The sequence below is a fragment of the Nelumbo lutea genome, chromosome 1 (genome assembly GCF_056320005.1).
Source record: "Nelumbo lutea isolate HS-2025 chromosome 1, American lotus-T2T, whole genome shotgun sequence".
NCBI classification, from domain to species: domain Eukaryota; kingdom Viridiplantae; phylum Streptophyta; class Magnoliopsida; order Proteales; family Nelumbonaceae; genus Nelumbo; species Nelumbo lutea.
The window spans coordinates 35,296,013-35,321,088 of record NC_142684.1 but is presented as its reverse complement, the minus strand read 5'-3'; the positions used below and the strand labels follow the sequence as shown (position 1 = coordinate 35,321,088).

The following is a 25,076-nucleotide window of genomic DNA, read 5'->3' as shown; positions in this document are numbered from 1 at the left end:
ATAATTATTCAATCAACTAAGATTGTAATAAAGTAAAACAAATGAAGAACAAAACACTACAAGAGTTTCCCCCAAATCATTTTATTTTATTTTTTATATTTTTATATTATTTTCTTATGGGACCATATTTAATTTTAACTATTTTATGGATTTTTTATGCTTTATTTTTTTTCACTTTTTATTATTGTTTTGAATTTTAATATTTTTATGCCTTTTATTTATTCTTTTTTTTGTTTTCATTTACTTATTTATTTATTTATTTTATTTCTTACAATGACTTATTCTCCCCTATGAATATATCATATCTATCAAACTGAAAAACCTTGATCCGTTGAACACACCTATTATTATAGTTTTTCAAATTTTTATTATTTTATACCTTTTATTATTATCTTTTCTATCACTAATATTTTTTTTTCAAATTTGTTTTATTTTTCTACAATTGGCACCCCTCTTCATTCTCCCAATCTGTAAAGAGGCCTAATTAAGGATGGGCTATGTTTTATTTCCCGATCATCATCTCCCCATTCCTTTTCCTTTTACATTTTTTTCACAACACCTATTAGCTTATGTTTTTCTAGATGTAGCCAAAACATCTTATTTACGGGATGTTCAGGTTGGTTGTCTTCTTCGACTCCGGTGTGAGGGACATTGAACAACTAAGATGGAAAGGTGATTTTCAGTCATAATCCCAAGAGGCCAAATTAAATAATTGCTCAATCCGAATTCATGTAGATGAAAAGTAATGAAATAAACATCCTAACGAATCTACAATCATCTAAGCTAACCGAACATTATTTTTGAAAGAAAACAATACGAAAAAAAGAAAAGCAAACGAGAAATAGAACAATGATCTAGGTGACAATCAAAACATCTGGTGAGAAACTTAGATATTGCAGAGACTTTATAGAGTCAGGCTCAGCATAAAGCTTTGTCACCGGCCCCAACACCCAACATAACTGCCAGTTAGCCCATATAACATAGATTGTTCTCTTTGGGTAGTAATGGCGACTAAGGGGGCTTGTAACCTCAAAGTTGAATCAAGATGGCAATGTTTCGACTGTAGATCACATTAATAACCAAGAGAAAGTTGGATTGCTTGAGTTGCCACTACGACTGGTTTGTTTAACCAATGAGGAAAACTGAAAAGGGAATTGACGATTGGCTGGGGAACTGAGAAATGACGGGGAGGATGAGGTTAGTGAAGAGGAATGATGAGAATTGCAGCGGAGATAGGAGGAAAAAAGGTTCGATTGTTGCCGGTTAAATTTAAATATGTTGCTCTGGCAAGTGACAGCAGTAGGAGAATGACTTGAGACATGGTTGAGAGAGAGGAATTAGTGAAAGGGGTGTGAGAGGGAGGGAGAGAGAGATGTTAGCACCTGATTTTTGCTCGATCCCCTCTCCAATCCACTTTTCACACTCTAGACACTCGATCAGGCCCCACCAATCTCTTTAGAACATGTAAAAACCCTATAAAAGTGTAAAGCTTTTTTCCATAAGGGGACTTACAAGAAAGAAAAGAGCACCATTTTGAATCCAAGAATGAGAAAATTTCGAACCTAGACAAAAACCTTCCTTATTCTCCACTAAAATTTCGACCATACCATTATTCTTGACCCTCCCCAATGTCCCAAAAGGTTGAGAACGGAAATCTCTTCCTCTCCTCTCTCCCTCCCTTTCCCCCTTGCACTACAAGGTTCTCAACCGAACTCCTTTCTCTCTTCTCATCCCCACTCTATCTTTTCTTCCAAGAGCTGTCACAAGGGAGGAAATTATAAAGAAAAAAAAGAAGTCTACATTAGTCACAGTTTGTTGGTAGCAAGAAGAAGTGAGAAGCTAGAGGAAAAAGAAAGAGGGAAGCTCCCATTCGGTTCAGCACAAAGGTTGGAGCACCGACCCCCTGAGTTCATCATCATATTTTCGGATTTTCTTTAGTGCCAAAGGTATAAGAAGTCCATCCATCATCATCAGTCCATTTGATCTTTAAAACACTCCTATATAGCCCCTCAACCATTTGGAAGAAAGCCACATAGAGGTGTATTTGCAACCTCTCTAATATAGATTAATATTTTGGTTACTTAAGTTTGTTTTGCTATTATCTTTGTGCATTGGTGCAGTAAAATAGTCTAGGCTAAAATTATATGTATTATGTCTTTGTATGGTCATCTCTTTTTCTAGAATGCATGAAGATAGGTTGTAGGATTTCGGCCTTGGTGTTTTTATTAATTCCTCTTTTTTTTTTCGTTTTTCTTGCTAATTAGTTCATTGTAGGGGGTAAGGGTAGGACCGTTTCTCTTAAACGCATGGTTTCACCCTTAAGTTAATGCCCTTGTTGGCAAAAGTGCTCCATATCGACATTGCTTCCTAGTGTTTTTTTTTTTCTTTTTGTCTCTCTTACTTCTTGTAGGAATATGGTGTTCTTTCCCCTGTATTGGATTTAATTTGTTTCTTGGGATAAGTTTTGTGTTTCTTGAACTAATAGAGTGGAGGGATTGAGGATTAATTCTCAAAATACATCTAATAGTAAGAAGCCTGTGAGAGAATGAAAAAGAATTGGGAGGAGATCTCCCAATTATTTTTCCTCTGCCTAGGGGTTTCAAAAAGATGTTAGTTGTAGAATATCCCTTTGAATAAAAAAGTTGGTGGGGGGGGGGGTGGGGGGGGGAGATCCCTACCTCAATTTGCTTCAAAGGGAGATTTCGAAAGGTCTATGAAAATCAATCTTCAATCCATTCATTTCTATTTTGATTGTTTTTCTTTTCTATGATTTTAGGAGAATTTTGTCTAAAAGGTAATGCGAATGTCATCCTACACAAATCAAGGGAGAGTTCTTAATACCTTCCCTCTCCCTCCCATTAGATGCCTAGATGGCTACCTTGAGTATGAGAGTCTTTTATTTTCTTTGGTATTTTGAACATGGGAGGACCACCACTCCCATGTCTTTCACATAGATGGGTGGCAGCTCCGTCACATTTTAGCGATAGAATGAACCTCAAAGCAATTGGGATGTTCACAAAATGGCAACGCCACTAGGGAAGGGAAGGTGTGTGTATGTCACTCCCTTCTCCCCTTGAGTCAAGAAAGTATGCTTGAGCCTACATATTGCTCTCTTGACTTTTTCTTAAAATTTTGTTTTCTTATGTGCTTGAATTCTTTGGGATTGTTAAGGGTTTGTTTGCATATCCATAAGCTGAATTTTCTTGTACCGTTAATGGTTTTACTTGCATACACATAATCTAAATTTTCTTGAATTGTTTATGGTTTTGTTTGCTTGCATATGATTTGCATTTTCTTGGACTGTTAATGATTTTATTTGCATGCACTTGGGTTGAATTTCTTTGCACTATTAAAGGTTTTATTTGCATACATATGAGCTGAATTCTCTTGGAATGTTAATGCTTAGGACTGCATGCATAATTAGCTGAATTTATTGGACTATTAATGGTTAGGTTGGCATGCATATAGGCTGAATCCCTTTGGACTGACAGTGTTTTGGTTTGCATACATTTAGGCTGAGTTTTCTAGGACTGTCAATGAATGGTTTAAATTGTTCTTTTTTGTATTCCTAGTAAGATATGGTTAGGATAATTTGTTTTGCCTATGCTCACTTGCATCTCATGATGGGATACTTGTTTTGGGAGAAGAATCACTTGTTTGCTTGAACAAACATTTTATTTTGTCTCTAAAAAAGGGTATGGACTGTCAACAAACATTCTATTTCTAGTGATCAATAATTATGGTTAACATTACCTTGAAAAGCCCTACTTAGATCTATCTTGAAAATTGGACCATGGATGGTCCTTTAATTGAGAAAGCCATTCAGCTTGATGGTCTGAATTTGCAGTTGAGAGTTTTTTATGTTGTTGATGAGGCAGGAATTTGAAGTTTGGATCAGGTTAGGGGGTCTCTTAAGGATGAGACTCTCCAACAGATTCAAAGGTCAGGTGTGAAGCTCTCTAACAGATAAAACTGGATAGTTTGGCTTCCTAAGTGAAAGGAGAGTTCTCTGTTAAAACAACTTGGTCCTTCTATAGGGATGCTCATTCTACGGTGGATTGGTACAAGGCAGTTTGGTACGCTCCATTGCCCACCAAGATAATCTTCTTTGTCTGGAAACTTATGGTGGGGAAGGTAGGGGTGGACTCTAGTATAAAGCAGTTGGGGATCCCTTTTGTATATAGATGTGTTTGCTGTCGTGATCACTTAGAGGAGAATGTTAATCATTTGCTGGTGCATGGCTGTCTAGCTCAAAAAACTTGGCTTTTCTTTAGCAGATTGTTTGGGCTTCCCTTCAGGGGTAATGAGAGTATTTAGGAGCCCTTCTCTGTTTGGTGTTCAACAGCCTCAGGAAAAAACCAATGGGCTGTTACAGTTGGGCTGATTTCTTGTTTTGTAGTCTAGGAAATCTGGAAGGAAAGAAATAGGTGCAGAGTGGAAAATAAATTTAGATGCTCCAATATGGTGATTTGGGTAATTGTGCGATGGATTCATGAGGTATCCTCTCCTCTACACCTCACCCATAGAATGAGTTTTACTCAATAACTCTCTTTACAGGGTTTGAGATTGCGAATTCACCCAATTAAGAATAGGTACACCAAGGTGGGGCATTTATTACCAGTTCCAGTTGGCTACTTTAAGTTGAATGTTGATGGTGCTTCTAGAAGAAATCCTGGCCCATGTGGTGGAGGGGGTATCATCAGAGATGGAGGAAATGGTTTCATTAGTGCTTTCTCTAACACCTATGGTTTAGACTCCAATTTAGTCGTAGAGGCTATGGCTTTGCTAGATGGCTTACACCTGTCGGATGCTCTTAATCTAGAAAAGATAATGGTGGAATCAGATTCCTAACTTCCGATTGATATTCTCAATGGTACTTGTTCAACCCCTTGGAAACTTTGGTTTTGGTTTTCTCCAATTTAGGAGCTTAGAAATAGATTGGAATTCTTTTGTGTCCATATTTACAGAGAGGCTAACCAACCGGCAGATGCTCTTGCAAAGCTGGGTTGCTTAGAGTCTCAGAAAATTGTTTATAATTGCACAAATACACTTCCTTCCCATGTATAACACTTGATTACAACAGATGGTTTAGGTCTTCCTTTTTTGAGAATTCGTTGATTTTAGGTTGCCTGGACGCTTAATGTTTATATGAGCTAGGCTCCCTTTATATAGAGCGAGGGATAAGGTTTCACATCCCCCTCCACAGTTTTCTTCATATTAATAAAAATTCAGTGGCAACCCCCACCGGCAGTAAATTTTGGGGCTAAAAAAAAAGATCTATCTTAAAAAGCCCTACTTAGATCTATCTTGCTTTGTAGAAATCCATTAACTACCTAAGGATGTTGTTCATGTGTTTTTTTGGAACAATATCATGCATGTATCTTGAAGTGTTCTAGGACTGTCAATATTGGGACTGAATTGCATCATTTCTCTCCTTTCATTCAATATTCATGTTGTCACATTATCACTATTTCTCACATATCTTCTTGTGCACATGGACATATTTTGAATTTCCAATGAGTGGCTTCATTATGGACATTGTACATGGCATTTGGATAGTCTTGAGATTTCTTCACTTGTTGATATGCCTAGTGCTTTGGGGTACTTGAAGGTAAATTCATTTCCCCCAACATTTCTTTTGCATGGGTTTAGGGCATACATTTCAATAGGAATGCCATATTCCATTGATATCTTAAGGCCCTAAATCCATGTAAGCTTAGTTGCTTGCATTCCCTTATAATGACTAGGTCATTGGATCATGTTCAATTGTGCAAATAACGTGTTATCTAAGGTAGTTCAAGAATGATGATCATGCTGAAATGTGCAATTGTATGATGACGTATGAGTAATATGATGATGTAGATTTGGTTTGCTTGCTGAAGTCATGTTTCTTGTGTAGTTATTTGAAGTTGGTAGATTAAGAGAGCATAATAACTAGGATTTGATGCATGCTGAAAACTATAATATGATGTGTTTTTGCAAAATCCATGGCATGGGAACATGGTGACATCTAGGGGTGAATTGATCACACTTGAACTTAGTCCCCTAGAGAACATATTTTGATACATAGGACTGAAATGAACCAAGAGAATAAGACAAGCAAAGAAGAATAGAATAAAGAGAAAACAAAAAAAAATGGAAAAATAAAAAATGAAAAGGCTAACATGTGTGAGCTTTAGGTGGCTAGTGTGAGCGCCGAGGAAAATGGCGTTTTGCAACTACTCAGTTCAAGTTCAGTTTATTCAAAGGATAGCACAATGTGCAATGCACATAGATCAACAAACAATAAACTAGGCAATAAACATATAGATATTGGTCATAAACACAATAAAAAAAGGTGAACATCAGATCAGACAGAGAGGAGGGGATATTGCATTTGATTTTGAATCCTATCAGTTTATCACCCAAACAAGAATTCAATCATCAAAGCACAACTGTGAGCATTGGAAAATGGCTCACTTGGGTTGGATTTGGAGTTGCCACCCATCAGTTTAAGAAATGGAGGCGATGTGATATCTGAGTTTTACATCAAAAAGCATGTTCGGTTTAGTAATGACTATTGGAAGGGTTAGGGAATCGAAAACTTCCTAATCATGCTAGACAGTTGAGAAAATTTTCAAAAACTTCCTAATCCTTTAGGGAATCAAATTCCCTATGTTTTGAAAAAGTGCATTTTTCAGGATTGGTCTTGCACTGTACTAGACCTGATTTGAAACCAAACAAAGAGAGAGATTTATACCTAATATGGATACCACAAACATAGATCCAAGGTGGAATTTCACGCCCAAATCAGTCATAAAACCAGCCTACACTGAATATGGTGTAGTGTATAGGTGAAGCTAACCAGCAACACAGTTTTCAACAAAACTGTAACCCAACTGCTTGGATCGAACTAGGAAAGGTGAGCCTAAAATTTCTTTGAATTTTACTTGCAAAAATTAGAAGAAAACTGATCTCCATCAGTCCTTGAAAGCCTAGGTCATGATAAGTTTTCTTTGGAGACAAAAGAGAAGAAGAGAGAACAAGAGAGAGTGGTCTCCTAGTCTGGTTCACCCTCTGCTTCTTTTATCTCCTTAATGAAACACTCTCCTAATCAAGTTAGGAGATTATCCAAATCTATTTTGGATCTAGACTCTATTAAGAGATAAACCTTATCCTCTTAAGAGGATGGGTGCTCCATACCCATTTCCAAACCTAGATTTGATCCAGAGCACATGATATTGGTGTGAAGCTAGTTCGGCTATACCTATTGGAGATTGCTTGTCCTATCTTTTCTAGGAAGCCAGAAAAGCTTTGGGGTTTGGAGGATTTGAAGAATTCCAAATTGGAATTGGACGAAAGGTTTATTCGTTGGGGGCACAACAATGCAATCAAATTTGATGAGGAGTTGCTTGACAAAATTATTAAACGAATGGAAGGTCCTTCTTGTGCACTCTCCGAGGGCGAATCTGGCATGGATGTGGAGACGATTTGGATACATGTGGTTTGAAAGAAAAGGCCTAGAAAGAAATATGTGTAGAGTGAAAATAGGCCCGTAACTAGATCACAAACATGCCAAGGAAAGTCTACCTCTAGTTGTTCCCAATGAATGGTCTTTTATGGAATTATTGAGGGATTGCTAATGATCCCTCCATTACTCATTAAAAAAAAACTTTGCAAATTATATAAACTAGGTGGGGTAATTGTGGTTGAGCCCATGATTGGGGATGATAGACTCGCTTTGATTATCAGGAGACTTAATATGACTGGCTTCATTGTTAATATTAGTAGCGAAATTGTTCCATTTTGGAATAGTTTTTTCTCTGTACAGTTGATAGAGGGTTATGACCGGATTTTAACTATGAGAATTACTACTTATGTCGATGATGCTTTTATTCTATCCGTGGTTTATGCCAAATGTGACCGGTTGGAAAGAACAGTTCTTTGGGAAGGAATCAAGAATTTAGCATCTTGGGTTTTGGAATCTTGGCTAATAACTGACGACTTTAATGTTTTCATGTGAAGAGTGGAAAAGGTTGGAGGGAGAAGTCCTGATGTTTCTGATATGGAGGATTTTGTGGATATGAAAATTGATGTGGGTTTGGTGGACATGGGCTTTTTTGGGAGCATATTTACCTGGTGCAATAATATGGAAGGATTGGATTGTGTTTTGGCTCGACTATATCGAGTTATAGTAAATTAATGATGGGCACAATCTTTTCCTTTAAAACCTTTAAGCCATTTAAATTGAACTTGCTCAGATCACTGTCCCTTTGTTTTCTTAGTTGAGGAGGAAAGGCAAATGGGTCCTAAACCTTTCTAATTTCAGCAGATGTGGTCATCCCATCAGTCTTTTCACAATGTAGCTGGGATTGTTGGGATGAAAGTGTTCATGCAAATCTGCTTATGAGTTTATTTATCAAATTACATAAATTAAGAGGAAAACTCAAACAATGGAATTGGGAGGTTTTTGGGAACATTCATCTGGCTGTGAAAGAGGTAGGGGACATAGTGCAATGTGCAAAGCTAAATCATTTACAGGTGAACTCAACCGCCGGTCTCACTGAACGTAGGGAATGGAAAAAAAAAACTTCATGAGATCCATAGTTTGGAGGAAATTTTCTAGCGCAAAAAATCTAGAGTCAAATGGTGGAAATAAGGGGATAGAAGTTCCAATTTTTTCCATCTCTCTATGAAAATGAATAGAATGAGAAGCAGAATTTGTAAAATCAAAGACTCGACAGGAGGCTGGATCACTGATATGGAGGAAATGAAATTGAATGCAATGAACTATTTTTGTAATGTTCTGTCAAAAGAGGGGGCGGAATGTGATGATGATCTATTGGAGGTTATCCCGTGCATTATAAGTCAAGAGGAAAATGATGATTTATTGGTTGCTCCTTCAGAGGCTGAAGTCCATGAGGTGGTTCACTCCATGGATAGTGATAGTTCTTCGGGACCGGATGGGTTTATGAGACATTTCTTTGTTTCATATTGGGGCATCATTGGTACCGATGTGTTCAGGGTTGTATAATACTTCTTTAATGGTGGTTAGTTCTCAGTGAGTTACACTTATTCGTTTATTACTCTCATTCCAAAATGCAAAGTTCTTGAAAGTTTTGCAGATTTTCACCCCATAAGCCTAGGTAAGTTTTGCTATAAAATTATTGCAAAGGTGGTTACTAAGAGGTATGTAGGCATCTTACCTAGCTGATTTCAAAAGAACAAATTGCTTTTATATAGGGACAGGATATCATGGATAATGTGGCCTTGGTGCAGGAATTCATCAATGATATTGATAGGAAGGTGGTAGGTGGTAATGTAGTGTTAAAACTTGATATGGAAAAATCCTATTATCGACCTAACTGGTCCTTTCTCTTTGTTCTTTTGAGAAGGATTAGTTTTAGTGAAATGTGGATTGGTTTGGTGGAAAAATGGTTAACAACTGCTGGCTTTCAGTTTTGTGGAATGGAAGAGTTACATGATACTTTCAGTCCACAAGAGGGCTTCGTCAAGAGGACCCTATGTCCCCTTATTTGTTTATCATCACAGAGGAAGTCCTAAGCAAAAATTTGTCAAAATTGGGTGAGAATTATCTAGCAGGAGTTTTCTCTACACATAGGGGTTGTTCGGTAATCACCCATAATCTTTATGCAAATGACACAATTATCTTCACTCGGGGCTCCAAGCGAGTGTTAGAGAAAGTCATGGAAGTCATTCGAAGACATGGGAAGTGTTCGGGTCAGTTGGTGAATAAGGCAAATAGTTGCTTCTTCACTTCGGCAAAAGCCTCTCATAGTATAATCTAGATTACTAGTTCAGCTACGTGTTACATGCATAAGAAATTATCTTTCATTTACCTTGGTATTCCAATAGGTAAGGGTAGGTTGAAAGTGGAGGCTTTTGATGATGTAATGCAGAAAGTGGTGGCCAAAATTTTTGGTTGGAAAGGGAAAATGATATCAATAGGAGGCAAGATTGTGTTATTCAGACATGTGTTAAACAATATTCCTATCTATTTGATGTCAGCAGTGGCAACTCCAAAATGTGTTATTAGGTGACTTAAACAGTTGATGAAAGGTTTCTTATGGACCAAATCTGACTCAACCAATCAACATCATTGGGTAGCATAGGAGAGAATTTTGAGACCTTTCACTGAAGGGGGCCTCCAAATTAAAAGTTTATATGATGTTCATAAAGCTCTTTGGATGAAGACTTTTTGGCGGGTGCTTTTTCGTAATTCTTTATGAGCTGAATTCTTTAAAGCCAAGGTTCTGAAACATGAACATTTTTATATAACCATCATTCCTTACTACACTTCCCAGATTTGAAAGGTAAATATGGAACTAAGAGGTGATTTGGTTCAACTTTCGAGATGGATGGTGGGTAGAGAAGCAATCATTTTTTTGTTTGATAGGTGGACTATGGATGGCCCCTTAATTGATAAAGTCATTTAGCATGAAGGGTTGAACTTGCAACTACGGGTTTGTGATGTCATAAATGAAGAAGGGGTTTGGCATCTGGATCAGGTTCGTGGTTTTGTAGAGGAAGATGTCATTAATAGTATTCAAGGGTTTGGTGTGAGGCTCTCCAACTGCCACGACAGAATCGTATGGCTAACTGAGGCAAAGGGGGGATTTACTTTAAATTCAGCTTGGTCCTTTTATAGGACTATTCATCTTTCTCTGAACTGGTCCAATGTGGTGTGGAATACTCTAGTACCAACCAAGATAAGTTTCCTTATCTGGAGAATTATGGTAGGGAAGGTCGGTGTGGATGTTGATATTAAAGAGGTAGGAATTCCATTGGCTTCCAGATGTGTGTGTTGCTGTTACCCTTTGGAAGAGGACATGAATCATGTGTTGGCGTGTGTCTATTTAGCTCAAAAAGTGTGGATCTTCTTCATTACAATGTTAGGGTTGCCTTTCAAGGGGAATGGGAGTATTAATGAGCTTATCTCTTGTTGGTTTTTAGCTATATCGCTAGGAATCAATGGGTTGTTGTGGTGGGGATGATAGCATGCTTTGTTGTTTAGGAGATTTGGAAAGAGAGGAATAGGCGCAAGATGGAAAATAAATTCAGATGCTCAAAATTGGTGATTTTCGTGGTAGTGCGATGGTTACATGAGGTTTCTTCCTCGTTAATTTTGACCCATAAGGTGAACTACAACCAGCATCTCTCTTTGCAAGGACTGGGGTTACAGATCCAACCAATCAGAGGAAGGAACATTAAAGTGGTTCATTTGATGGTTGTTTCGGAGAGCTTTATGAAACTTAATGTTGGTGGGGCTTCTAGAGGAAATCCCGGCCCCTGTGGTGGAGGTGGTATTATTAGAAATGGAATGAATGGTTTTGTCTATGCCTTCTCTAACACTTATGGTACTGAAACTAAATTGGTTGTGGAAGCTATGACTTTCCTAGATGGGTTAAACCTTGTTATTGCTTTAGGATTAAATAAGGTTATAGTTGAGTGAGACTCTGAAATCTTGATTGATGTACTCAACGAAATTTGTACAGTCCCTTGGAAGCTTTGGTTTTGGTTTTCTTAAATACAGGAGCTTAGGAGTAGATTGAAATTCTTTTGTGTACATACATACAGAAAGGCTAATCAACCCACAGATGCTCTTGAAAAGCTTGGTTGCTTAACATCTGAGAAAATTGTTTATGATTGCAAAGAAATTCTTCCTTCCCACGTCTAGAACTTGGTTCCCACAGATAGTCTAGGACTTCATTTTTTGCGAATTTGTTGACCATAGGTTTCCTGGACACCTGATGTTTATATGAGTCAGGTTTCCTCTGTATAGATTTGAGGGGTAAGGCCTTATGTCCCCTCCCTCGAGGTTTTTTCTTGAATCTTAATAAATTTGCAGTGTCCACCCCTCTATTGGGAGTAAATTTTGGGGTTAAATTGGTTAACCGAATCGGTCGGTTCGATTTTCTTAAAAAATTGATAGTTTCGGTTTGATTTCGATTAACTATTTAAAAAAACCGGTTGTTAACTGAATTGACAGATATATATACAATAATATATATTTATATAATATTATATATATTATATTATATTATATTTTTTTGAAAATCAAACTCAGAGGTTTCAGAGAATTTTAGCCTATCGATTTTTTTTTGAAAATCGGCAATCTTGTCTTTCCCCAAACTGACTGCCCCTTCTCTTTTTTTCTCTCTCAGTATCTTTTTCCCTTTTCTCTCTCACTCCCTCAGATCTGCATGGCTCGCGCGTGGCCCGCGCAAACCACCAGCACTAAGCATGGCCCCCGCCAACCACCAGCAATACGGCAGACAACAACACTAAGCGGCAACGTTGGTTTCCACCTCATTGGTAGCACTGTCTGTATCTCTCTTCTCTCTGTCACACACCTCTCCTCTCTACATCTTGGTCTTTGTTGTCTTATCTCTTCTAACTTCTTGTCTTCTTTGGTAGCAACCGTGCAGCCAGTGCCAACCACCAGCAATACGACAGGTGACAACACCAAGCGGCAACGCTGGTCACCACCTCGCCAGAAACACCATCTGTATCTCTCTTATCTCTCTCTCTCACAACTCCTGTTTACGTCTTCGCCAGATGCCATCTCTCAAGTCTCAAGCTCTCACTTTAGGCGACACTCGACAGCAACCACCGGTCCACCGGCACCGGCAACAACCACCAACTTCAATAGTTTTAGTTATTTTTTTAAAGTGCATAAAAAACCAAAAAAATGAACCGCGGTTAACCGGTTAACCGATTGCATCAGTTCAATTTCGGTTTGGATATTTAAATAATCAATTAGATCAATTCGGTTTGAAAAATAGCCCACGGTTCAGTTAACCGAACCATGAGCTCCCCTACTTCAAAGGGAGATTTTGAAAGGTCTACGAAACTCAATCTTCAATTCATTCATTTCTTTTATTATTGTTTTTCTTTTCTATGAATTTAGGAGAATTTTCTTTGAAAGGTAATGGGAATGATATCCTACACAAATCAAGGGAGAGGGGTAATTAATACCTTCCCTCTTCCTTCCATTAGATAACTAGATAGCAACCTTAGGTATGAAAGTCTTTTGTTTTCTTTGGTATTTTGAACATGGGAGGCCCACCACTCCTATGTCTTTCACATAGTTGGGTAGTGGCTCCATCAAGTACCCCAAAACAGTTGGGATGCTCACAAGAGAGACTGAGAGAGTAAAAGAGAGAAGAGGGATCCGATTGAGGGAGGTCACCGCCGCTTGCATTGAGTGGAGCAGATGTATAGTGATCTCTTTGCATTAGCTTTAGTTTGAAACTTAGTTTTGAATTTCTAATAGGATACAATGGAAATTTCGTAATTTTAGGGAAGTTGCGATGTATTTTTATAATTTCGAGAAATTTTGGTCATATTCAGTCTAAGGGGTCAAACTAGGATTCTAATCCAACGTGAGTGTTCTTGGTCAAAGATCAGAGGGTTGAGATGGGTCTGAGTGTAGAGAATGGTTTTGTCTGTATGGGATAACGAGATTAACCGAAACAAAATTTTTTTAGATGAGTGGGTAAACAAGGGTATTTTTTGTTGAAATTTGGCAAGGAGGGTTTTTGAGCATTCTAGGTTGATTGGTAGGGTTAGATTGGCCCAACTAGGCCTAGATTAGGTAGATTTGGAGGGTGAGATATCTAGTCGATCTAGAGCTTCAAAATAGAATCTTTGTACAATGAAGGGGCAAACAAGGGTATTTTTTGTTGAAATTTCACAGTGTAGGGTTTTTGAGCATTTTTGGTTGATTGGTAGGGTCAAATTGACCCAAATGGGCCTGGATCAAGCAAAATTGGAAGGAGCTTGATTTTGTCAATATAAAGGTTTGAAATAGAATCTTAGTGCATTGAAGGGATGATCAAGTGTAGATTAAGGTGAAATTTTACCTGTAGGGATTCTAGGATGTATGGAATTTGATGGTGATGCCTGATTGGTTTTGGAGGGTTATGATCATGAGAGTTTTGGTCTGTTATAAGGTTTAGAATAGAATCTTGGCTTGATGAAGGGGTAAATGGAGGAATCTTGAGTTAAAACTTCATGGGTGGATGTTTTGTTGTGTTTAGGGTTCAATTATGTGGTCTAATTGGTTCAAATGTGTTTAGATCAAGGGGTATGGATTGCAGGTGTTTTAGGTTGATGAGAGGGCTTGAAAGGGAATCTTGATTTGATGGAAGGGTAAATGAAGGAATCTTAGGCTAAAACTTCATTAGTGGGTGTTTTGGTGTATCTAGGGTTCAATGGTGGGGGTATCTAATCATAGAGATGAGGTGTAAATGAGTGTTGATCAGGGCCATCGGATTGAGGTCAGGTTAGTTTAAGCTGGATTTGATGGTTTCTTTTTTGTTGAAATTCGGGTTCTTTGGGTTTTATGGTGGTGAAGGAGAAAAGTTTCCACGTGCATCATTCTATCATGTACTTATCATTCTATTCTTGGCAAAGTGACCCGTCTTAGGTATCAAGAACCTTTGGAAGAAGGGTACATTTTTTGTAAAGAACAACATAAAAATAACTCATAATGTGATAACTAATTAATTCTGGCGAAGTGACACCTAGTTATCAGAAACATTACAGACTTAGGGTATACTTGCCATAAATGAAAACAATAAAAGCAACTTAGAATGTGAAAACTATTTATTTTTAGCAAAATGGGCCCTCCTAGGTATCAAAAACCTTACGGAATCATGATATTTTTGTCATAAAGGAAGGCATTTAAAACAAATAAAAACAACATTGAAAGCAATTCAACATGTGAAAGCTAATTAATTTTGGCAAACTAACTCCTTGTAGGGTACATTTACCATAAAGAAAAAACATCAAATCAACTTGTAATGCAAAAACTATTTACTTTGGGCGAAGTGACCCCTCCTGGTATTAGAAACCTTATGGAATCAAGGTATAGTTGCCTTAAAGGAAAACAACGACAACAACTTATAATTTGAAAACTATTTATTTTTTACAAAATAACCCCTCCTAAGTATTAGAAACCTTCTGGAATCAAGGTCTATTTTCTATGAAGAAAACAACATTAAAAGCGGTTAATCATGTGAAAATGACCCCTCGTAGGTATTAAAAACTTTACAGAATTTGGGTTCATTTGGCGTAAAGAAAGAAAACAAATAAAAAATAGTAATAAAAACAACACATCATGTGAATACTTTTGATAAAGAGACTCCTCCTAGGTATCATAAACCTTATGGAATCAATGTATATTTTCCATAAATAAAACAATAATTCGAAAATAGACGAAACAAGATTACAAAATATAATCACCAAAAACCATGACAACTATTTTTCATCATCATTTTTTATCTTTTTTTTTTGAAAACCTTTTAAAAGATTTTAGTGAAACACTTCGAAGACTTGGCAAAGGTCCTGTGGTTGATATAGTGTAACTTCTTTTTGATAGGTGAGAAACATCCTTTAATATAAGAGTAGTTTACGCTCAAAAACTCCGACGAAACCATTAATGAATCCAATGAGAGTGCAAACATGATACTTTAAGTTATTATTTTCATTTGTGCTCCTTGAGGATGATGGGGAGATTTGCAAATTCAGTACAATATGGGAATGGCCAAAGATTGTGGCATTTCTAAACATGTTGCCCCATGCTAACAAATGATGAACTTGCTATCACACTATTATTGTTAATTATTATTATTATTATTATTATCGTATGCTTTGATACGATTAGAAATAATAATGTTGTTGATGATAAAATGTGCATTATGTCACGATGTAATCTATAATCCATTATAAACAAAAAAAAATCAACAAGAATCATGCTATGCCATGATGTAAATACACTCAATGTTAAAAGTTGTTTTATGCCGCAATGCAAACAACAATCCAATATATGCTAGGAAGCAATAAAAGTCAAAGGTCATTCTAAGCCATGGTGTGGTCTATAAATCCACTATATGTTAGGAATTCAACAAAAACCCGTGATATGCCATGGTTAAACATTTAAAACATTTATGATGAGAAAAGTGTGTTATTCCGTGATGCAAATAAGAAAATTTACTATATGCTGGGAAATCAGCAAAATTCATGTTATGCCATGATGCAATTTTTTAACATATTTATGATTAGAAAAACACATTATGTTGTGGTGAAATCAAAAAACCCTCTATAAGCCGAGAAATCAACAAAAATCATGTTAAGCCAATGATGCAAATCAGAAATTCACTATATGTTAGGAAATCAACAAAGATAGTTTTAGGTGAAATTCCATTGGTAGGGTTTTAGGATGTCCGAGATCTGGTGGTGATGTTTGATTGGTTTTAGAGTATCAGGATTGTTGAAAATTGGGTTCACAAGAGGGTCCGAAATGGAACCACAACTCGATGGAGGGGTAAATGGAGGAATTTGAGTTGAAAATTTATGGGGTGGTATTTTGGTGTGTTTGGAGTTCAATGATATGGTTTGATTTATTCAATGGTATTAGGATCAAGGGAATTTGAGTTGCGAGTGTTTAGGTCAATGAGAAAGCTCAAAATGAAATTGTTGTAGTAAACAGAGGAATCACACTACAAGAAAAACCGTTTTTAACCATGGTTTTTCCTACAATGGACCAAAAACTGTGGCTAAAATACTATATATAAGAACATAATATACCATCCGTAGCAATATTCCCATTTTTTGTATGCATTCTGTTCACGGTTTCCTGGTCATGGCTTAAATATAATTTATTCAAATAGTTTTTAATTTAACTGTTGCAACACATCCTCATTTTTTATGAAGAAAATGTTAAATCGTGGCAATTAAATTTACGCGGGTTGTAAAATCTAAAAATTTTGGCTTGTGCACATTCTTGCTCCCGCAACTTTCTCAGCTATCATCTTCACTCTTTCTCTCTCTCTCTTACACATCGGAACTTGCCCCAACTCTCTATTAGTCGAACTCATTCTCACTCTCTCTGAAAAAAATGGAATTCATTACCAATAATGTCCATTATTGGGCAGCTAATCTTTACCTCGTGAGAGAGCAACTCCTAATAGGGTCATTTCGAGAGATTGGCACCTCTTGGCTTCCATTTCTTCAATCCTTTTTTCGGTCAATGGCTCGCTGCTAGTCTGTCAACCGGGTCTGTTCTCTCATTGTCTGCATTGAGACCAAGACCAAGGTAACATCTCATCAACTTCCTCATTCTTTTTCCTTACTCATTAATTTGTTTCTTAATTATGGGTTTATACGATTTGTTATTTGGGATTTGTGTTTTTTGATCGATACACCATAATAAAATCTAGTTTGTCTTCTATCTTGCAAGAAAATGTCAATTGAGTTTACTTTTTTGCCTCCTACGATTCTAAGTTTTGGTAGGCAGCCATTTGTCAGTGGAAAATCGTATAATCAACTAATTTGGGTGTTTGCATTCATATGATGAATGGATTACTATTTTAATGGTGAATCCCAAAATCTATATTTTCTTTGTGTGCTTTTCATTCAATTTTAGTAGGTAGCCACTTGTCTAGGTTAATTGGTTTTATATAAAATAAAACCTTATTTCTTAGCAATTTAAAAATCAAACAAAAAATTTAAAATGTTGGATTAGTGGGAACCGTTCTATCCAATAGATGATATCCATGTCTAGCCCCACCTATGTTTCTAAAATGCTCATGGCCAAACAAATGGAAAGTCCGTTACAATCAATTCCTTTTGGCATCAACAAATTTTCCATTGGTTTAAAATCGTGGAGGCTTTTCATGGTCAAACAATCCTTCTCATCATCGGTAAGAATCAAATAAGCAACAATATTGCAAACACCCAATTTGAATAAAATAAGATATTTTGATGGGTGACTAGGTGGAGCCTAGGGAACCTAGGACTATCTGGAATTAGGAGTATTTAGGAATGGGTGACTGGGTGTTGCATGATCTAAGGCTGCCTAATCTCTCAACTTTAAGTGTTTGTAGATTAAATAACATTCAGAGGTAGTTATTGCTTTGGTAAAGAACAAAGCAAGTTTGTGGAAGATAACAAGCACCTCCATTTGGTGCCAAACCATCATCGTTAGAGAAGAAATCTTCATTTGGTGCCAAGCCTCTATTATCTATCTAATCATCTAAGAAGGAAAACCATAGAGGCATAGCAACACCATTGTTGCATAAAAAAATCAAGTTAGATGACAACCACTAAACACTTGTTATCACCTTACAAATTCTGATTATTTAGGGTTTTCTTTTTTGGTTTCATATGCCAATCTATGACAAAACTATGCCATTGACTCAATGTATTGCAGGCCATGCATCAACTCTGGCATTTTTTATACAAAGGTATGCCGAGTCATTGAGTCATCATGTTCTTTTGTGTTGCTTATTATTATTTAAAATTTATTAATTAGAACATTGTGCTTAACTAGGCCAGACCAGGTTGAATATCTACTTATTTATCCAAAGTAATTAAAAAGAAGGTGAGGGAATATATTCCCCTTTAGTTTAGTTGATCTATTTGTTTCTGTTTCACATGTCTAACTGTTTTCATGCTTAGTTTAATTGTTTTGGGAAAGAACATTTTTGGAATCTTATTAATATGGTCCCCTACCAAGCTTTAGATCCCCTATAGTGTACTAGTGATACATAGTCCCACCATGTCTCTATATCCCGGTCACCATGTCTAGAAAATGGGAGTTTATTAAAAAACAAAGGAGAAAAAATGCAAGGGGTCTCAAATGACTAGGTTGTATGTTCTAATGTAGTGGTAGATAATTCTATTGTTTCTATTTATTTTAATATTTTGACTCTATTGTTATTGTGTTGTAAGTCCGGAGGCATCACTCCCATTTTTATGACAGAGTTAGGTACATATTCTTTCCTATGATCATTTATTTTTTCTTTTGTTGTTATGTACATACTTAGGTATCAAATTACTCATGTGAAACAGTTTTAATACATCAAGTTACATTGAGATCACATTAACAATTAGAATTAGTGGTCGTACTCTATTGTTAATCTTGGTGGTTGAACTAGTGAAATGGTAACTTGGATAGCTGACCGGGTCTTGGGTTTTGTTTGTACTAGACTACCTAGGCCTTGGCTGCCATATCTATTAGCTTATCAATTTTAAATGGTCTTGCTAATTCTTATTCTTTAATTCTTTACACTGCTTAGAACACATCATAAGCATTATATTAGTCCTTAGTTCTTTTCTCTATAGAATTTATTTTGCAGGTTTAGCACACACTAGCTTGCCAAAATTTCTCGATCGTACCATAAGGCCTATGAACTGGTATGTTTTGTACTAGGTAGGACATTTCTTATTTGGTTATTCAACAGAATTATGCCTAATAATTAGGATAAAAATCTTGGGAAATTTGAGATTTTTTTAAGAAAAGGGAAAGAAGAATTCTTATGTTTTCTTGTCGAACAAAAGGCAAACTTCATCTGGACTATGAACATTGAACTTTATAATAGTGAAGAGAACAACCAATAAAAAATATGAACATAACACTTTGAACAATTGCCCCTACAGCTAATCCCCTTCTACACTTGAGTCCTAAACATTCTACAAATCTGGTTCTTGTGTGTAACATGTAATCTAGTTCATGGTACAATTTTGTTTTCATAATCATACATTCTAGAAGTTTGGTACAGAGAGTAGCACCATTTAATCAGTTGCAATGAGATATATGGAGATTTTTTTTATTAGTATGGAGATATGGATATATTCAACATCAAGAGCCAACCTATTCAAAAAGAACTATCATGGTAAACCCAAGGATTATAATTTTGTCACGTATTGGGGGGGAGGGGGAGGGGGTGTATTAGCCGATAAGTGTCGTATCAAGGCCCCTTTGATATGCCCCTACATATAGTGTTTCGGGGTCCAACCTATTTCAGGGGGTATACCGACCTTAAACCAACCCTCTGAACCCGTTTCAAAGAAAAAGAACCAAAAAAATAAAGAGCTCTGGTGCTGGCCGATACGTCCCATCTGGCATATCAGACTATATCGATATTTTGAACCTTGGGTAAACCTTGTTTGGCCTTGTTTAAAAGAAAAGTCTCTTATCTAGTTCTACTGTAGTCACCTTTAACAACCACAAAATGGAAGGCAAGAATATAGTCTTTTAAATAAGAATGATTAAGATATTGTTTTTTCCTTGGGAAACGCAATTAGATTTACTCATTTCTGTGGTTCTTCTATTATTAGTAATGTTACTCTTTATTGGGGTTTCATGGTAGTTTCCAAGTGGTAGATTTTTATAATTTGCAAAGCTTTATAGGAACTCTTCACACACCAAATGTGTATGCACATGATATAGGAAAAGATTTTTCATATGGTAATACAGTAAAATATTGTGATTCCAAGACAATAGAAGTAGCACACATCCTAGATGAAGGTAGTTTAAGATGGGGAACCATGTGGCTAAGCAATAGGAATCATTAAACAATGATACAAATATAATTATGAAATTTTTTGGTATAATCAATTTCAAAACCCTAGTGTTATGCATTTTTACCCTTCTTAATATAAAATATTTTTATTAAAAATAAAGAAAAATGAAATCCCCTTCCACTTTTTCCTCCTCTCCTTCCTCCTCCTTCCTCCACACCCCCTACTCTTAAGGAGGCTTATGTGTTTGGGGTTAATCAATACCAATTGATGTTAAAATATGACCAATATAGAGTGTTGTTACTTGAAACATAAAATTTGATATTTCAACTCTAAACAGCAATGATGAGTCTATACATGGATTTTTTTATTTTATTTTTTAGTTGAAGTGACTCCCTTATGAAAGTGACAACTCATCTTTCTCATCAATTTCTATTGATCAACCCTGAAAGGTTACATAAGAAACTCGAATGATTCCCAACACAACTAAATAATGTATCATAGTAATTTTCGATGCAAGATAGAAAGAAAGAATAAAAAGTGCAGACCATGGGAGAAAATTGGGTAGCAACATAGCAAGCCGTTCAAGTCTATCTTGTGACATCCATTGTGAATCACAACGGTTGGACTGAGTTTCTTTCTTTTTTTTCTTTTTGTTATTGGTAATTGAAATATCAGCATAGGACTACTTTCAATCTGATCACAAATCCCCAACCTCAATGAGTACTCGATAATTATAAAAGGGATTCCACCGACTACAAATAGGTCTTTTTTGCATAGAAACAAGGTGGATCTAATGTGATGTTATGTGCTGATTTTGCTAATTTGGGTGTGCATTTGAAGGTGAGTTGGTATGATGGCAAGTGGTAGGTCCTCTGAGAAATACATGTATGGCATGAGCCATCACCACCTATCATACATACATGCATATCTAGCATATATACATGTAGAATATAAAGCAAATTAAATTTGTGATTCGAGAAAAAAATATGGTTTGCTTTCAGATTCATCAATTCATCATAATCATTATTATCTAAGTCTTGTCCCAACTCCCAACTATAAGGGGTTAGCTATGAATATAGTTTCACTATTTATTCTACTCATTGTTTTATCAATTGTTAACTTGTGAGTGCTTAAATCAATTCTTAGGTTCTTATTACTTCAATTAATTAATGTATTTTTTGGTTTGTCCCTAATCCTTTTATTCTTTTCAGCTTGGAAAAAATCACTTCTAATAGTTGCTGGAGTTGGTCATTTTTATTTATTTATTTATTTGGTAGAGAGAGTCGGTCTTCTATGCATGTGATCAAACCATCTTAGTCCACTTTTCCCTTTTTATCATCTATTTGAGTTATTCTTAGATCTCTTCTAATGACTTCATCTCCAATCCTATCTTTCCAGTTTTCCACTCATTGTCTTATTCATCTTGGTGCATGTGTTTCTACTACACTTGTTTTTTTGGTTATGTTGCTTCATGACTGTCCAATACTCTGCTCCATAAGTATTATTGGATTTGCAACTGTTTTACAATAATTATAACAATTTGATTGGTTTGGATTGATTTATTGCATTAATTTACTTTCTATAGTTATTTATCTAAAAATAATAATCTAAGATGATAGATGGATGGAACATCTGGTTGTCTTTCTTTCCTTAATATTATTTACTTATGTTGATTGATGTCAATTTGTAGGACTTACATTCACAAGGTGTTTTACACGGATTCAGTGAATTTAGATACCTTTGGAAAAGGATGTAAGTGACAACATGTATTTAATTACACAAAGAGTTGTCTATGTTTTGTTTGTTTTTAAATTTTAATATCCATATGGCCAGATATCATATGGTCCATCACATTAGAATAATTTCACTTCAGTTGTTTTTTATTTTATTCAAAATCTATGACTTTGATAAAGAGAAATATTTTTTTTAGATCGAATTATTTCCACTATTATGGGTTAAAGTAGTAAGAAATGATTTAGGGGTTCAATAAAATCTGCCATGGATATGATACTAAACAAAATAGGAAGGAAAAATAGGATTCATGGAACTAACCCTGTATAATTGGGGTGAGGCTTAGAGGATGATGATGATGGTGAAATATTGAAAAAAAAAACACTATTAGCTCTAATAAAGTGCAAGAACAAAGGTTTTGATTTTTGCATGGGCTTTAATTAGTCCCCACAACCTGCAATTCTTTGAAAGCATGAGACAAAATCATGACTCATCAGCAATGTGGACAAGTGGAAGAACTAGAGCTAAGAAATTCGTCTCAAAATAATAGAGATCTCATCTATTAAGATTCAGGTTATGTACTATGATAATATTCTCTTATTCCTTTAAAGTTGAGACATTTTATTAAGGTAGAAAGAACAAATAGGTAGGAACCAGGGGCCTACATCCCTTAACATTTTAGGTTAGGTCACAAGGAAACTGTGAAGGCAATAATGGGGAGTTCACTTTGGCTATTTTTTAAAAATAGCCTGGGCTGTTTTGGGAGTCTTTACACATGTCACCTTAGCTAATTCAGGTCCTAATTTGCCTTTTCAACTAAAAAAAATTGAATATAAATACCTTTTTACCCTCACTCATTATGAGATGTCACAACAGTTTCTTAAATTGAACAACCATTAATTCTGAAAGGGATCCATAGCATTATTGGGCCTTTTGGTCCAAAGTTGAAGATTTGTAGATAGCCATTATGTTACCAATGAGAAATGGTGGACCCAAGGCATGTATGAATTATGAATGGAACACATGGGACATGGCCCATATAGAACAAAGTTCAGTCCTAAATTTGGTATCTATTGGTTCTTATCTAAAAAATAAACATAAAAAGAGGAAAGTAACACTTGAGTAAATGTCAACCATATTTGATACCAATTCATGTTCTATGGTCAGGCATAGAAGGCTGGACACGAACCCCACTTAGGAGTCTCAACAACTGCGAACAGGCCTCCACCTCCCAATTGTTCTGGTTGCACCTAAACTGAGGACACCAGGAGATGCCTGCCTCTGAAAGTCAAAACAATCTCAAACAGTAACACCCCTATTGGTCATATGTGTCAAACTTTTGGCTTAACTCTGTTGATCTTGCACTGTACTATGTGCTTACCTGTTAAAGTAGTGAATAGAAAAGAACAACCTTCCCCTCACCTTGAAAGAGATGACAATTCTTGGATCCTTTGTAGAAGGGTTCAGATTTGATCGTTATTAGCCTGATTTAGAATAACCTTCCCCTTACCTAGCCCAAAATTCTTTGCTATTGCTATATTTGATATTTCTTTTTTAATATTAAAATGCTCTTTCATGGTTTTCATATTGATGTTAAAAAAAAAAAAAACTTGTTTTCTGAATTAGCAAAGATCATGAACCATTTTGATGCACTATCCATTGAAACTGGATGTGTCTATGTTTCTTTTCAATCTAATAATTTTCCCAATGGTCATGTAGTGTAAATTTTGCACGAGGAAGAACAATCATTTTATGGATAATTTCCAGCCTTCTCTCTTGCTTCTTTACACACTTCCAATCCTGAATTGCATTTTTTTGCTTCTTTTTTGTAACAATAAGATGACTTCTTTGCCTCTACTGTGTCCATCATGTGATTGGTTACATGTCTCAGTGGATTTAGTTCACTTGTCAATAACTCTACAACATCTTTCTCCATTTCCTTATTCATGTTAGGGTCATGCTTATCACAATCTGTACAAGAAGGTAGGAAAATATGATGCAACAGAGCATAGCTTAAAAGCAGGATAGGCACACCTTGATGCATGCATATAATGTTGGAAGGTTTGAAAACTTGTTATCCTCTTTCCAACTAGCCCATAGGAAGGTTCTCATCTTCTTTTCTAGTTGCTTTGCATCCGAAAGGGATTTGAAGTAGTGATAAATAATAAAATTGGAAGGGATGATAAGACACTTGTTATCATGTGAACCTCTAAAGGGGGTTTATTTGGGGTTAGCAAGGCTCCTTGAGAAGGTGAAGAATGTTAAGATTTTATGGCAAGTGTAGGGGGTCTTCTCCAACATGAATTGATTTCTTTATTGCCCCATCTTGATTTTGATTCCCTTGGATTTTTTTCTAGGGTAACTCTTGGAGATACACTTGGATCTCACATCGCATGGGTTAAATCAATGGTAAGTGTACAACGCATATAAAATTCTTACATTATTTAATTTATATAGCTAATTATTTACATCAATGCTTATGTGTTCATTTTTGAACTTGACAGACCAAAGTTATGATCCAAAGCGAAGGCCTTGAGTATGATGCACGTGCATATAAGCTAATGTTCAGATGCAACGAGGATAATTTTGTTAATTCTGTATATTGAACAAATACTACTACAGATATTTTGTGTAAATTTGTATAGGTTTTATCATACAAGAACAGGTAAAATTAATTCTTTTTGTAATGGAATTCCTTTAAAATTTAAATTAGAAATAAACTTTTAATATCAAATTGTTGCTAAAAGTGCCATACAACAAGAATTTTAGGAACAATTATATTTTGTAGTGACCATTCTATTACATCGGTTTTTGACCCTGACTATTGGTATAAGAATTTTATAGCAATCGTTAATGCAAAAAACCGTGGCAATACAAAAGAATAGCTAATACTTGTAGCGACAATTTTACCTAAAACCATTGGTATTTCTACTTATTCATCAATAAACCATATTCTATAGCCACGGCTAAAATCGTTGCTATAGCAATTTGTAGCAACGGTATAAAATAAATCCGTTGCAATAAAATTTTTA

At 35.9% G+C, this 25,076-nt stretch overlaps 1 long non-coding RNA gene across 2 annotated transcripts; it reads left to right on the top strand.

The window, feature by feature from the left end:
• Positions 1-983: 983 nt before the first annotated feature.
• On the top strand, positions 984-24,778 carry LOC148874252 (uncharacterized). Of its 2 annotated transcripts, XR_016105935.1 has the most exons (5): positions 984-1,946; positions 19,132-19,203; positions 22,004-22,065; positions 24,402-24,453; positions 24,549-24,778. It is a non-coding gene; the product is annotated as an uncharacterized LOC148874252 (long non-coding RNA). The 2 variants fall into 2 exon arrangements; XR_016105934.1 differs by lacking the exon at positions 19,132-19,203.
• The last annotated feature ends 298 nt before the right edge of the window (positions 24,779-25,076 follow it).